Consider the following 11,749-nt stretch of genomic DNA (forward strand, 5'->3'; position numbering starts at 1 on the left):
TTTTTGTTTGTTTTTTCTGTCCACCCTGGCAATCGGACCTTACTTATTCTATGTTAATTAATGTTGATTTATGTTTATTTTTTATTGTGCCTTCTATTTTTCTATTGTTCATTTTGTAAAGCACTTTGAGCTACATTTTTTGTATGAAAATGTGCTTATATAAATAAATGTTGTTGTTGATATAAAAATTAACTGTATTATTATTATTATTGTGGAGAAATGTGTATTATAGTTACATATCAGCGGATTGATACAAGTCAGTCAAGTTAGACCGGTTCTATGCGGTTTGTGCAGGACGAGGATGAGGGCGTGAAAAGTTGACTGGAACTTTCTGGAACTCACGTGAAAGAATTTGTTTACAAGAACAAAGTGAGTACTGGCCAAAGAGGGGGCAGGGCACGGAGTGGTGCTGCTGAGGACGTGACTGTTAGCACGAGACTGCAGAAAAACACGTTTTATTATAGTTTAAAGGCATTGGTTTGTTATTACATAATGGCAGTTTGGCTTCAAACCGTAACCCTTTTTAACAAAGTAGATTACAGAAGGCGCATTGATATTAAACAATTTTTTACACACTGAGTTAACTGCATGTGCATCTGACAAAAACACAAGGTACACAACAAACACTGAAAATGGTGATAAACTGTATATATGGCAGGTTATTAATTCAAGATACAAAGCGCATAGATCGTAACAGTAAAACACCTCGGAAAAGTATAATTAACGCATACTACGAAATTGTATCCCTATCAAAATGACGCCGCGTTCATTTAATTCTGTAAATGAAGCTGGTAATCGAGACATACAATATTGATCTACCGACCCTAATGGATTTTGAGTTCTTTTCTAATCGATAGATACCTTTGTCAAAAAAAACTTGGGCTTTCTTGCTTTCATCTTTTGTATTTTTATCAAAGACGTTTATATATGTTGTACTTTATCTGTACTATTAAATGACTTTGTTTAGACTATTAAATGTTATTTCGCTGGAAGAAAAAAAATCTTTATTGTACTTTCGTGCTTTTTCTAGAAAGTCGTAGAAGCTGCAGTCGCAGGAGAGGGGGAGTTGCGCATTCTCTCTTGTGTTTGCGTCGGGTGGGAGGGGGAGTGGAAGGGCGGACAAACACAAAGTGACTTCGACTTCCCGTCGCATTGCGACATTGGAACGTATGAATTGTTTTCTGCAACAATTTTGTGTGGACAAAATCATCATTGGGTGACCAATAGCATGTCTGTTTATTGACTTTTGTTAATCGGCAAATGTGTAATGTTTTATGGATAACTAATAATTTGATAAAACAGCTATCCGTTCGGTTACATTATTTAGGGTTATTGTTAATAATCTAATGCATTGTGTTATTTTTATAGATATACTGTATAATACATAGAGCTTTCTATAAAAACGTTAAGTATGGTTTCTGCTTTGGTGTGCTCGTTTAACATTAACAGCTCCTTGGTTCCTTTGCTTTTTTTTTTTTAAAGTGAATAACAACATTCTGAAATCTGTTTAACAGTATTTGTGGTTTTATTAGAAAAGTACCTACCTTCTTTTTGCTTCCAGTATCAAACAGACTGGAAATTTTAGTACAACCCGTGGCTTCTTAAATAAATGAAAAAGGTTAAAACTGGCATATACAGTACTGTAGAAAAGAGAGGACACTGGAAGTTCAGCTGTACTTTCAGAGTCATAGTTCTGTTACTCAGAATCAAATGTGGCACATAAGGTGGGGGTTTAGTTTCACATTTATCTAGATGCTGTCTGAATGAAACAGAAAATATAACAAAGTGTTGCTGAATTCTGTAGTTGCTTTCAAGCTCTTTCCATCCATTTTCTAAAGCTCCATGAAAAGGTGGGGAAACAGTCAATTCCAGGAGCAGCTTGTGCAAGGCAGAACTCAAACCCAATAATAACCACCTGCAGAGCCAGAGCACCATACGTCACCATAGGTCTACGCCAGTAATTACAGGATGAATACTGAGGTTGGGGGATAGTATGGTTAGCGTGTAGGATGTTTAAGGTTAGGGGTTAGCTGTGTTAAGGTTAGGATTTGGTGTGGTTACGATGTTAATCAGTTTGATTTGTGATGACCTACATTTATTATCAAGCTGTCCAGTCTAGAAATGCGTCACGTCTGCCCTGAAACTGCTGGCATAGACCTGTGGTGACATATAGTGCTGTGGCTCGATATATCAGGTCGATACATTTCATCAAACCTGAGAAGGGTGGCAGGACAGAACTCTCGCTTTGAGCACCAAAGCACACCAGGTTTGTGTACTCCATGTTTACTTAGGATTATATTGCCAAGTACAACGCAAACTACACCACAAAGTCTGGTGATTGCATAATAATAATAGGAGTGATTACCAACAAAAAAGGAAATAGCCTGTAGGGTTAAAAATCAGGGTGTGCAAAGAAAAAATCTTTCAGTTTCAACAAAACAAAGCAGCTAATGCTGGTGTCTCAACATTTTTTGCCTTGTTAGATATATGGATAGGCAGCACTTTGTTAAGAATGATCTGCATTATGTTGTCCTTTTGAGGGGTCAGAGAAAGTTCAATCTGTAGTTCTGCATCTACAAATCCTTGCTAATTTCTACAGATGCACACTTAATAGAATCTGGCTAGTTGTATCAAGGTTTGGGCATTATAGGTGGAACAATTTCTAAAAGAGGTTAATGGCAAATAATGTCTAATAAGACAGTCTTCTATCATCTCAGACCTCCCCAATCAGTAGCAACCACTGTCTGCCTCTCTTTATTCAAGTAAGCAATGTTATAACATTCAATGCCATACCAGTACATTTGCAAACATATTTTTCTCCCAGGTTTTTAAGCTTTTAATGTACATATAGTCACATTTTTGATTTGTTTATTGTCTACTTACTGATATTTGCAGTTGCCATGTTTACTGACTGGCCTTTTCAGCACAATATGAATGTAACATGTACTTTATGTTTGATACTTCTGCATCAGTACAGTTCAGTACATTAATTTGTACAGTACAGTGTAATGATAATATATTGAACAGAATTAAATCATAGGATACACATACACACTGCATTGGGTTAATTTAGATTGGATCATCAACCTTAAAATAAATATTTGGAAATGAAAAAGGTAGGTGGGACTTGAGGGAAAACATGGCTTTAACATCAAGAGGCCAGAAATGCTCAGCACATTTATGTAAAATTGTTTTCTAAAAGAAAGTCAATCAGTAAAAGAATAGAAAACAAAGATTAGAAGACCAACATAACATAATCAAATCCTCTGAATCTAATTTATGTTAACGTGGGCCTTGAGCATTTCCCGATAGCACGGTTACAATCTAGGAACTAGCTCTGGAGAAAATTGTTTACTTTTGCCCAATACTGAGGAGATCATGTTGCTTGGCTTGTATAGCAGATCAGGTACTAGAGTTCTGATGTTTTCAGTCAATGAAAAGGACACTTTTTAGTTGAGGTATTACACAGTATTGTATGTGTCTTTTGAAATTATTATTTTCTTTTGTAAAAAGATTTTAAAAAGTTAGTTTTTTAAATTTAATTTCACTTACAGTACTTGATTTATTTACAAATGTAGACATTTGAAGAACAATTCATTAGAATTGTTATCTGACAATTTAGTTCAGAGGAGGCAGACATGCTTTGCCTTTGTTTTGTGCTGGAATTTTCCAGAATGTTCTGCTTAAGACTGAAATCACCCTGTTTCAGCCCCTCCTTCAAGCTGCCAGTTCACATCGGCAGCCTTTATTGTGCTAGGACTTTTCTGATTGGTTGGTAAACATCCCTTAGGAAATTTACAAGCTGTCAGAATACAGCACTGCGTCTGCTTTCTCTGCATTTGCATGTACAGAATTATCATTGGTTGTGAACTGTTAACATGTTGCCAGGTGCTAAATGAATTCTCAGCAATGTAATTCTGTAACTAATAAGAAAATAAATTGATTTAGTCTAAAAGAGAACAACAACAGATAATTACAGTTAGACATATGGCTGATTAAAATGGACTCTTCTTTGTTGAAAGCAGCTTGCCAGATTCTTTTTTTGTTTATAGCAATAAGGAATATCTAAAAGGTACTTTCAACCTTCACTGGGATGCAGCATGTGTGAACAATGGAAAAAGAAATTAATCGGTTAGGTTCCATAACTTTTGATGTACTAATATTTTTTAGATCTTAAATAAATTTAAGACAATGTATTTAGCACAATGCACTTTTTAGTAACATTTGTAGTTTTTTTTTTTTTTTACTTGTTTCCATTTGTTGCCACGATGATTGTAATCAGACAGATACAAGCAAGGTTTCATTTTGCATTCCATCATTTTTATAGTAATCACCACCCCAAGTAATTTATAGATATAAAGCTATGGTATCGCACATTTTCATACAAAGGATATACTCGAAGGGCTAGAAGATGTCAATAATGTAGATACATGCAAAGAAAGACAAATTAAAATTAGATAAGAACAATAATGCATAAATTATATATAAAAATAAATAAAGCACATTTACATAAGATATATATAATTAAGATAAGAGTCCTTAAATATAGAATTAAAAAAAAAATACAAAGGGGGTTAATAACAGGAGAAAACAATGAAAAAAAAATAATCCCACTTTTTTTTAGGCTTTGCAACAGAGGGTTTCTTTATCATTCTTATCAGATGGGTTTGCATGCACACATGCCCTCCTCCCAGGTAAAGCCTTGGCTCCCTCCTATCTTCTCTCTCTTTCTGACTCTCATGAACCTCACCTTTTTTTTATAACACAAATTCTTTTCCCCCCCACTCTCCGCTAGTATCATATTTCCCCCACACTTGAGAGGCTTTTACACCCATCTCTAGTGATATTCTGGAACAGGCCATAGCACAACTTTCAGAATCAAAGGCATCCCATTTTAGGCAAAGTGACACTAAGCTAAAATTCCCAGTAGCTGCCCTTGAGTGACCCTGGACCTTTGAGGAATCTCAAACTTTAAAATGGGACTACAGCTCAGATTTTCCCAGGCGAACACTACCTGTTGGTCTGTAGTAGTTGGTTAAGAAAGTACCTACTAGTCCTTCCAAGTTTCTCCCACAAATGAACAGCACAATCTCAGCATTCGTGATTAAGTGCCATGTATGGCTACCTAGTGGCCTGGAGACCTTTGGGACCTATGTGACATGACCTCTAACATTCTCTGAAAAAGGGAATTTGTGTCTTACTTCTCTGCAGAGATATCACATTGCTCTACCTTCTGCCCTGCTTCCATTTTTTTTCTCTCCTTTTGGTGACCCTGAATGTTTTGGACCCGTGGTATCATTCCTGATAATCGTGTCTAGACTTTCCCTTTTTCCAATATAGGTTGGAATGTTTGTATGGTGTTCATTTTGGACAGAGAATTAAAAGACAAAAAGCAAAACTAAATTCTCAACCAGAGATATTCCCCAGCTGTAGTTCTTTTTCATTTTTGCTACTTGTCATAACACATGACTTAATGTTCGGCCACTTCACATTGCACACTGATGTTGTCCCAATGTCAAGCGGCACACAGATATGCACCATGTTGCCCAGCAACACAGATCCGTAGTCACAAAATGTAGATGCCCTTTGAAAAGCATGAATAAGTATAAAATATAAAAAAAAAAAATCAACAATATTATTTGAAAACAAAAAAAAAAAGGTCTGGCAGATGTCCTGGCAGTTTGCAGATTTCCTTTGGGACTTTCCACTGTCTTTTGCCACATAGGTGGTGTCTTATCCTTGGCACCTTTCACAACTCCAGCATCTTACTTTGATTCTGGGTTGTTAATTCTGTTTGAAAAGACTTACGATGGTGATAATCTGAAGTAAACTGACAATATTATACAGGACTTTTATTACTAATAATAATATAAATTGATGCATTGACAGTAACTATAGCTTGTTGGCTGGCCGTGCAAAAATAATACATGGTTGTAAACTAATATTTCTTAGAAGAACAGGTGCTGAATTAAGTAGATAAGGTAGATTATTTCTGGATGTAGTAACCATTTGCACTGTAAAACACAAGTTTGTCGATTCAGTCCGCAATATTCAGTTATGTAACCATCAGCATGTTACGTCACTGGACTATCATTTTCAAAAATAACATTTAAACAGTTAAGCTTTTGTGAACGTAAAGTCACAATAGGAATTTATTATAAAGTACATGTTAAGTGCCAGGAAAAGATTAGCCACTGGCTTTAAGACAGATAGCATAGCACAGAAACAAGAGTGCCAGAATACAGTTAGGAACTGAGTTACCTGAGTAATATACACGGTGTTCATTATTTAGCAATGAGTGAAACAAGAAAAGAGAGTGCCTTCATTATTCCTAAAATGTCCTAGCGTACTTATAGACACTTCTGAAGAGTGGCCTGAGATGGACTGGTGCCCTATCCAGGATCAGTTCCTGCCTTTTGCTCCATTATTTTAGGTAAGGTTCTGTTCTCCATGGCACAGCAGATTATGTGGCATTTAAAAATGGTGAAAAAATAGTTTTATACACTCTTATTTAGTTCTTAATTATAAAGGACAACAAAGCTGGTGTGCAGCACAGTAACACAGGTTAACAGAGCATTCAATTACCTCTGTGATATTTTTTGTACATTTCTCATACTGTTTGCTTCCTCAATTGCGACCTCCATCTTCTTTAAATTGTGCAAATTGCATTGATAGACTGTTCCGTTTAGGCCCTGTATAAGTAACTGTAAGCAATGGAGAGGTGCTCCGCCTAAGGCTGATTTTTGTTATTTTTTTCTTAGCAGCTAATTTGAGCTTTATATACTATTCTGTTGAAGCAAGCAGTTTTGGAAAACAAAAGAGGGAATGAAACTTTAGTGAGTTCATGTACTGCCCTCTAGTGGTGTGATATGTTACTACATTATAAATTGACAAAATGTATGTGATTGGTTCTGTGTACCATACTATATCATCTTCTAATCCCAGTTACTCCTGAGCAGGGGTATGCTTTAGCTGGGTCCTATCCTAGCAACCATAGGGTGCAAGGCAGTAACAGTCCCCTGAACTCCAGTCCGTTGCAGGGTGGTTCTGTATAGATTTTATTAATTTGTTCAACTGCTTTTTTGAGTTTTAAAAATCTCAGTAAAAGGGCTAAAATCAATAGGTCTAGTCAAATAATCTGTAAAATATAAAGAAAAAAAAATGTTGGTAGACTATAAGCAAGGTTAAAAAATACTTTCAGCTTTAAAAAATCAATAGCCAGATGTAGAGGTAGTGGAGAATTTCAGAGTCTTGGGCACCACCATTTCCAGCATGCAAACATGCAAGATCAGCACATTTGTTATGTTTAAGAAAACCAACCAAAGACTGTTATTTCTTAAAAAGGTTAGAGTGCCACAAAGTCTTAGCTGTGGACAGGCAGCAGTTAGTGGTGGCAACAGCCTCTAAAATCTCTGGTTGCCATCCCCAACAACCCAAATTCCCTCAACATTTGCAGATTGAAGCAAAATGACACCTTTTATTGGCTAACTAAAAAGATTACAATATGCAAGTTTTTGAGGCAACTCAGGCACCTTCTTCGGGCAAAATGTATTAATACTAATAATTTGATTATATTTTGCCTGAAGAAGGGGCCAGAGTTGCCTTGAAAGCTTGCATATTGTAATGTTTTTAGTTAGCCAATAAAAGGTGTCATTTTGCTTGACTTTTCACTACATTCATAATGACTAACACGGCACAACATCCTAGCACTACAGATTGAAGCATAAAGCAATTAAGATGTTTTTCAACTTGTCACAATCCCATGCTCCGTTTACTCTTCTTGCATTTGGCAAACATCTCAGGTCAGTCTCCACTACTGGATTTCATAATTGTACTTATCCACAACCTGAGAGATGCTTGAATTTAATGACTTAATTTTAGTCTCGTACTGAACTCAATTAATTAAATTTGTGTGCTGGAAAAGCAACCACTGCATGGGATGCCTATCCACTTACACACTGACCGACTCAGAGTGGACTAATTTAGAGATACGGATTAACTCAACACACATACATGTATAGAATTAAGGCCATATCACAGTACACAACTTTTTCAGTGTTTTTCCGCCGTAGCCTTTATTTACATAATTTCATTGAGTCAGAAGCAGTCATACATACACCATGTAACACTCGCCTGGTGTGTTTTTCTCTTTAATCATAGGAGCAGGCTCTGTGTGCATGAGAGCTGACCACTGATGAATGCTCATCTGGAAGTACAATGTATATAATTTTTAAAATTTTTAACAACATCAGAACAGTACTTCTTATGATCACAGGAAGCTCATTCCACAGCTTGGAAACATTATCTGTGAAACAGAATACATCTAGCGAGGGGAGACACAGTTAGTAGGTAGGCAGAGGCAGAACAAAGACTTCATTGAGAGATATCTGGAAAGACCCGAGACTGAAAAACTGAGGAGCAGAAGAATGTTGGTCAGGACAGAAGCTTGATCCTCACAGTAACAGGATGGCAGTGGTGAGAGCAAAGCAGTGGAGAACTGTGGGAAAGAATACACCAGGTCATGCAGTAGACTTCTGAATGAGTCAAAGAGGTCAGATAGCAGCTGCTAGGAGAGAATTTCAATAGTCCAAGTTAAAGAGACAACAGAAGACGGAATAAGGACATGAATGGCATAGATAATGAGAGAGGGCAGATCTTGTGATTATTAAATATAAGGAAGTATCAAGATTACTAGTGAAATTTGGTGATCAAAGGGGAGAGTCAACTAAGATCACAATGTCATTGATGAAAGGTAAACGATATATATATAGGAATCTATTAGAATATTATAACAATGTGTGTTACTTTTCCACACAAATAACAGCAACACTTTCCACATTGCCAGTGGAAACCATCCTTCACTATGGGAACAAGTAGACAGCTCATTGAGTGTCACATTTCTAAACCAATTCAAAGCATCAAGAAGGTGGCGCTCCAAATAGGGGAGGGGGCTTTGACCTGCAAAGAGCAGTGGTGCTCCTATGAACATCATCAGAAAGAGAGCAAGCTTCGGATTACAATCAACTGTCTAAAGAGAAAAAGTCTTCTAAAAAGACCCATTAAACAGTTAATAATAAACATAACCTGTTGCATGGGCAAAAACCATTCTGTAAAATCAGATTATACACTAGCATTCAAAGAAATCAATGGACTTGTGATAAAAGTAAAAAATATGTTGTCGCAGGTGTAGTTTATGCTGTCCGCAGCTCACAGCTAATGATGATGGTGTCAGAGTTGATATAAGGTTGAAAGAACTGGAAGCTAAATTCGTGAAAATATGAATTGCAAAATATGTATTTTAAGTAAATAATGTGTCACAGCTCATCAAAAGGAGGTGAAAAGGTCTGCCATTAAGAGAGATGATAATGAAGAGCGACAGGAGATGCAAATGTCAGCGCTCAACACTCTGAAATCAATAAAATTGCATAACAAATACTGACATGACTCTAGCAGAGCTATGGATGAGGTTGAACAGCATCCAACATCTCACTGCACATCTAAACAAATAACTAAAGTAAATTAACGTTGCTGTTTAATTGGAAATGTAAAACATGCTTGAACAGTTAAGAGTTTTAACATGTACTATACCCACAGACTACAATCTACACTCTATTTGCTGTTGTTATGCCATATAGTAATGCAATAGTCAAAATGACCGAAAGATACCATAGCAAGCATAAGTACTTCTTAAATGTGTGTGATTAAGTAGCTGCATTGGTCTACGTGCATCTCATTAAAATGTTCAAATTAATCATTACGCTTCAGTTACCTTGTGCAACCGAGCTCCTGAATTGATAACAGCAATTTGAATTTTTTATTTTCTCTTACTGTCAAGTCTGTAGTTCAGTTTCTTTTGCTGCCTCCCTGCAACACTGAACATTTAAAATGATGAAGCGCAGTAAATTGGGAGTTGGTGTAGCAAAGTGTAAACTTTTTAACGATTGTACCCAGATGTGTATTCTCATTTAAGAATCGTGTCTGACCCAGAGAAACTAATAAAATGGTAACCAAATGTGAGTTTGTCAAAGTGCTTTGTCCAATGCTTGTTCTCTAAGCTCAGCTCGTCTAAATATTGTTGGTTTGTGTCATGAATCGGTTAATAGCTGGTATGTTCCATTTGCTTTCACTTTGCAGTTCCTTGCAGTATGGCATTACTCATCCTTATAAACAAACCAGTACAATCCTCTAAAGATGGTGTCCACACCCCACAAAGCAATGTGATGTGGTGCATCACTCACTCCCTATAGCACAGGAGACAGTCTGAATACATCTTCTATAACTAGTGTGGGAGAGCAAAGGAAAAATCATCCCAAGTGCAGCCAAAAAAATCTGCCATTTTTGCTCATTCAACTGAAAACTGAATGTACCATTTTATTTTTTGCTATTTTCAAATTAATATTTTCAGTAGCCAAAAATGTGGTGCATCCCTAGTATACAGTAGTGAAACTCTTATAACGTTCAACACATCACCACTCTCCTTGGTAAATTCCAGTTTAGTAATCAGAAAACACAAGAGAAGCTTACCCGATGTTCAGTTGTACTTCCAATTCTTGAACCACGTGGAAAAACCCGAGAAAAAAACTCCAGTACAGTCAGTTGGACTCTGAGGTAGAGGCTGAGGTGATGACAGAGAAAGATGTGGTCAACGAAACATGCACATCTGTATTGAGGACACGAGTGGGGGAGAGCAAATCCCAATAACAACAGAAAACTGGAAAGTCCACGCCGACAGTGACTGGGCTAGGAATGGAACTCTTACACCACCATACCAGTCTGATACACAGTACGTAATGTTGAAATATTTGTCAAGCAAATTTTATTTAAACAACAGACATTGACCATAGTGCTGTACAGTTTCCACCAATAAACTTGTATTTATACAATTTGTAACTTGTCTAGTATAAATCACTGAGCCCAATGAATGTGATGTTTTTGGAATAGCTATACCTTTGTTATTATTAATTTAAATTCACTTAAATTTAGCATTTTTGATAAATACAGCAACTTGAAATATGTTTATAGTCACCTGATTATTAGTTTTTATAATTAGTAAATAACATTTGATTTAAATTTAATATGATTTTACTTAGCCTAACTGGTTATGAAGCAAGTTAAAATATATCTTGTTACAATTTTATATTTGTAAATGTTGAAATATTTGCTTGTTGTTTTCATTATGAAATAAACAGACATGTAATCTATTGCTGTAAGAAATACATCATATAGGCGTATAAATTATGTCAATGATGTAACAAACTGAGTGTCTGCAAGCCAAGGTCTTTTTAACAGATAAGTATAGAAAGTAAGAGCACCTGCCAAGGGAGAAGCAGCAACAGCAGATTTGACGTAAAGCGGCAGCAAGAGCTAACACAAAGGTCAGTTTTACTGGCAACTATTAATTCCAGTCATAGCTAGAAGGGGTGGCAGCTGGCATGGATTGTGGAAGAATTAATAATAGACTGAACTTTGCCCTGTGAATAACTGAGTCTTGGGTGACTAAGGAAAGAAAAGCAGTTCTGCCCAACAACACTTTCTATTGCAGTGTGCTGATGAGATGAGCTTTTGATAATGCATAAGTTTACATTTACTATACACTTATACCAGATAGTAATTAATAATCCTTTTAGCCTCACTTTTTAAACCGCTTGCAGATGGCAAACAACATATGTTCTAACCTTTATGAATCCACACTTTCTCTTGGTAAAGAGGTTAAACAGTGCTGGGAACAACATATATATGCTAAAATGTA

Source organism: Polypterus senegalus, chromosome 11 (assembly GCF_016835505.1).
Source record: "Polypterus senegalus isolate Bchr_013 chromosome 11, ASM1683550v1, whole genome shotgun sequence".
In the NCBI taxonomy this organism is placed as follows: Eukaryota; Metazoa; Chordata; class Cladistia; order Polypteriformes; family Polypteridae; genus Polypterus; species Polypterus senegalus.